The following is a 5,584-nucleotide window of genomic DNA, read 5'->3' as shown; positions in this document are numbered from 1 at the left end:
TATTGTTTACATAAGCAATCTTTCATGCTTTTCACATATATGCATGCTTTCTTTAATTACTTTAACCAACAAATTTCTTATTCATGTATTATACAGGTTGACAGTAGGAAAGGTAAACGAGTCTGCTCATAAACTGGAGCTGTAAAAAAATTGAGCCTGATCACAGTTCTTTCAAGCTTACATGTCTGCAAACCCAACATGGAGGTTGGTACGTAGTTCTTCTAAATCAAGAATATGTATGCATATAGATGATTGAAAAAAGTGTACCTATGAAAACTACAAAGCAGCTCCCTAATCGTCCATCCACTATTCTTTTTCTTTTTCTCTCTTTGTATGTAGGTTTTTTCTTTTCCTAAAAAGTATCACGAAGTAGATGAAATTTCATTGTATGTTATAGGTGAACTAGTTTTGGATATTCTTAATTTAATGTAACGAAAATTAATCGAGTTTGAGTGCTCAGCTTGAGATTAATCAATAAATTGAGGATCTATTGTGTTTTTGAAGTGCTATAGATGTGAATTTGTGGTGTAGTGTGCTTGAGAATTATTGCTTGGGATACAAATTTCTTATTCATGTATTATACAGGTTGTTAGTAGGAAAGGTAAACAAGTCTGCTTTTAAACTTGAGCTGTAAAAAACGTGAGCCTGATCACAGTTCTTTCAAGCTTACTTGTCTGCAAACCCAACATGGAGGTTGGTAGTTCTTATAGGTGAACTAGTTTTGGATATTCTTAATTTGATGTAACGAAAACTAATCAAGTTTGAGTGCTCAGCTTGAGATTAATCAAAAAATTGAGGATCTATTGTGTTTTTGAAGGGCTATAGATGTGAATTTGTGGTTTAGTGTGCTTATGAATGAGGGATGGTATGATGGGGGCAGCATTGTTACATCTATGCTCCCAATACACAGAACTAGGGCGTAACAAAAAAAAAAATGGCATTCACTGGACAATAGTTCCAACAATTTATAGGATAAGTAAGGTACTTTGGCTGTGTATCAGTTTGATATGCAAAGTTGCCTTTAACAACAGATACTGCTTTTACCTGGGAACTGGGAATAACCAATTTCAGTCTTCCTCTAAAAGCCTTATCTTCAAATATCTTCGGTCATTCAATCTTTTGCTGATTGGTCCATCGCGTTCATCAGAGCTCATTTCCTGGTTCATTTTTGTCATCAGAGCTACCACTTCCACTACTACCAATTGGGCCTGCCTCCTCGTCACTGCTGTATGCATCAAGTAGTGCTGGCTTCGGGATTTTCAGTATTCTGCTGAATTCTTCCAAATCTCTTTCGAACACCAAACGTGCCCCACAGTTCTTTATAATCGAGCTTGGATTTGTCTGGAGATCCTTTTAAAGATTAATGCAATTTGAATGAAAAGCGATGACTGCACGAGCCATCCTGTTTTCCTTTCAGTTGGATTTGATGCTTAATATCATCGCGAGGCAAATAAAAATGCCAAAGGTGTTGTGACTCAAGATGCCCCACTGTGAAAGTCTCATGCGCACCCGACAGACATTCAATTTTCAAAAAATCATAATCAAGAAGGGTGTTTGGATTTTGCAAATATTCAGAATCTTCAAAAACGACACATAAAGCAATACCAACCCAGTCGCTACATGGTTGCGGAGGTAGAGGCAGTTCCATAGTTATTGAATTCTCGAACCAATCTGGAATCTCACTTCCAGGGCATACAATTAATTTGGATAGAGACCCTGTACCAAGAGAAGTAGCATTATAACATATTTATTATAGAAAAAGTAAATTATATCACGATATATATTCACTCAAAGAAAGAGCTGAGAGTACCTCACTGGCCAATCTCATTATCATTGCAAATATTCTATTAATCCAGCCTTCTTCTTCAACCAAGCTGAAGCAATTAAGACAGGTGAAAATAAAATCATAGACGTTGGCTCCTCCGCTCGACTTTGATGGATCTGACAACCTCTTCAAGGAAGTACAATCATTTACATCTACGTATAAGAAACTATTTGACGGAAGATCTGGCAATTGCTCAAGCCTTTTGCACCTCTGCAATTCAAGACAGTCAAGGTTAGAAAGGAATCTAATGCTTGCGGGAAGGCTGACGAAATTGTTTTCACACAGAAGTAACCATCTAAGGAAGACAAGTCGCTGATACCATGGGGAATGGCTCCTTCACCAATATTACAATCACTCAGATCTAATTTTGTCAAAGAGCATAAATGATGTAGAGAAGACAAAACCAAACCCCAAGCGGCAATGCCATTGCCAATGCAAGTGGATGGTTTAGCAACTGATCCTCGGAAGGATAGACGTTTAAGGTTTTTCATAACAAGAAGCGGATCTCTCATAGCAGTTCCTCTTAAATCAAGATTCTCTAAACACTCCATCTCCCCTGAGAGTTTGTCAACTTTTGAGCATCCCAACATACGGAGTGTTTTAAGAGAATTCAATTTACATATCGCACTCGGGAGACCCAAGAGACTTTTGCAATCGCTTATATTTAGCTCAACAAGGCCAACCAGACGTTCAACTGATGAAGGTATTTGCGCAATAGCAGTCCCACCTAGACCAAGCATTGACAAGTTCTTCATATGTTCCCCAAATTCTGGAATCTTGTTCACTTTTGAGCAGCCAGAAATACTGAAGAATTCAAGAGAATCCATTTCCAACTCACTTGGGAGAGTTCTAACACTTGTACGGTCACGAAGGTCCAAAACCTTCAGCTTTTTGTGAACTGCAATAGACGAGTGAACCTCAAGTAAATACGTACAACCATCCAGAATCAAATCCTCAAGATTTGTAATGCGTGTGAAATCTGGGACACTAGTCAATTTATCAGAGTAACTAAGATCCATATGTTTCAACTTCGGGAAATCCTGTACAGTACATAAAAGTTGTTGAATTATAAGTTTCCAAAACCTTACAAGTTAGAACAAGGTACATTCACACTCAAAATATTAATAATTACAAAATGCCATATTCAATAATCTCACGGTACCTTTGCTCCATCCCAAAGGCGGACAAGTTTGCTATAACACATCTCAAGTTTAGCGAGGAAACATGGTTCAAACCTTGGTGGGAGCGATTTCAAAGGATACCAATTCCAACGAATAATTCTTAAGGAATTTGGAAGAACTTTAGGGGCTGAAGAAATCATAACATTATCAAATTCAAGAAACCTTAACCCCTGCATCTTATCAAAGGCTTCAGTACAATTCCAGTGCACCACTTCTAATTCGGGCAGGCGTAAGGCTATGCCTTCAATTGCTTCAGTAACCTAATATATAATTAAGAAAAAGGAAACAGTTAATTCCACATTGAAGAAACTGATTCTCGCGTTCAATAATTCACTCGAGTGTACAGGTGTGCAAAGACATAAATACATATATATAGTATTTCTACATAACCTCTTACCGTATTGTTCATGAATGCATGAAAAATGTCGTTGCGACACCATAAAAGACTGCGTTTACCAAGTTCTTCAGGAGACTCTTCTCGAACAATTCTCCATGCCATTTCTTGTATCAAATCATGCATCTCAACACTGTTTCCCTGAGAGTGGAGTTTCTCAATAGTTAAGAGAGATGTCTCAACAAGAATATCTATCCCAATACGACTGGAAATGTCAAGGATACTGTCTAGTGTTTCAATTACTTGCTCTTTATCCCTCCCTCTATGGAGACACGCAACATGGAGAAAAATTTTCTTCTCCATCTCTTTTAATCCATAATAACTCACTTTGAGTGAATCAAAAATTTCTGGTTCAGGAATTTTGTTTAGATTATACAACGCACTTTTCCATACATTTTGATCTCTCCCATACAAAGAACGCCCCAAAATTTTAAGAGCTAATGGAAGGCCTTTTGCATAATGTAGGAAATGCTGAGACAGTTCTTGAAAACTTTCCTCAGGCTGATCATTCTTAAAGGCATGTTGACAAAAGAGCTCAAGAGCTTCATCATCACTTAACACATCGACCTTATGGTTCATTGTACCATGCTGAACTAGTAGACGTTCATTTCTAGTTGTGAGGATGATTCTACTACCCGCACCAAACCAAATTTTCTCTGCAACCAGTTTTTCTAGTTGGCTTAATTGATCTGCATCATCAAGGACGAGAAGTACCTTTTTATTGCATAAATACTTCTTAATAAAAAAGGTTCCCTCCCATTCATCCCAAATATGATCTCCCTTCAAAATTGGGAAAAGAATTTGTGTTTGCAGATCTGAGAGCTTCTTCTTTCTCACATCAGATAGAAAAAGGCTATGTTCAAAATGATGGGAAATTTTCTGAAAAACTAAGTTAGCAAGGGTTGTTTTGCCTACCCCGCCCATCCCCCATATCCCTATAAAGCGGACGTCATTTTCTTCGGGAGCTAAATGCAATTGTAGTTGTTTAAGTGCAAAATCAATTCCAACTAAATTCTCTAGAGAACCTGACAACATGAATGTAGGATGGACTTCCTTCCACACACATTTGACAATTTCTTCGACGAGCTCTGCTTCCGACTTACAAGGAAGAAAAGCAAAATAACCATTAATCCATAAATATAACCTCCAAGGTTATTGATTAAGGCAAGAACTGAAAAGTAACCACCAAGTAGGGCTCTTGTTAAGACACAAGCAAGTTGTTCATGCATGGATATGTATACTTACCTATAATTCTTTGAATCCCACGCAGAGAGATTGGCTACTTTTCTTAAAGCAGCTCTCCACCGATTCACCTTCTTTACATCTTCACTAAACCTTTCTTCATGCTTAGTGAAGGCTTCCGCAAAACTCCCCCTTTGGTTTCGTACATCGGAAGGATCCACATTATAAAAGATTGGCAGAATTCTGGTGTCCTGCTCCTGGATGCATTCAAGAATCTTGGAAAGTTCATCCAAGCACCACGTGGAAGAAGCATAATTGGGGGAGAGAACAATGATGGCAAGATGTGATTGTTCAATTGTGGTCAACAGCTCCGGAGAAATTGGTCCTACTTCAATGTCTCGGTCGTGCTTGAAAGTTGTCATTGCTTTGCCAGTACGTCAATGCACGGTCTAAATGAGAAATAAAGCCCCTGCAAGTGTCTTCACCCCTGAAACTCAAACACACATCATGCTTCCATGATTCAGCTGAAGTAGGAGATGCAGAGGCTGTTTGGTTATTCCCCATGGATCAAGCTGAGGAAGCTTCATTCTGCAATTGAACGTAATTACATTACAATTACCAACAAATCTTCAGCACGGGAAGGAGTTCTACTGCTACATTACAAAATGTGAGTTGTTTGATGATTATTTACTGCTGCGGAATGCTGTGTTTTGTGTGGAGGAATGATCAACCCACCTTACCTTATTAAGAGAAGATAGTGCGTGTGATTTTGACATTTAACAGCTTCACATGTAAGCACATTATTTTGATAACCATAAATAACTCTTCGTGTCTTTTTTAGGATATATGTGGATATAGTAATGGATATATGCAGACCCAGGGGTATGTAACCATCTGTAATTATGTCATTGATGACTTCTGTGGTGCGACTATTGATGCCATTCTACAAATGATTAATTATAATATATATATATATATATATATATATATATATATGTCAGA

The 5,584-nt window shown here is 37.9% G+C and overlaps 1 pseudogene; it reads right to left on the bottom strand.

Moving 5' to 3' along the window:
* Positions 1 to 942: 942 nt before the first annotated feature.
* On the bottom strand, positions 943 to 5,004 carry LOC117636921 (annotated as a pseudogene).
* Positions 5,005 to 5,584: the final 580 nt, after the last annotated feature.

This window comes from Prunus dulcis, chromosome 8 (genome assembly GCF_902201215.1).
Source record: "Prunus dulcis chromosome 8, ALMONDv2, whole genome shotgun sequence".
In the NCBI taxonomy this organism is placed as follows: domain Eukaryota; kingdom Viridiplantae; phylum Streptophyta; class Magnoliopsida; order Rosales; family Rosaceae; genus Prunus; species Prunus dulcis.
This window is presented reverse-complemented; position numbering and strand designations above follow the sequence as displayed.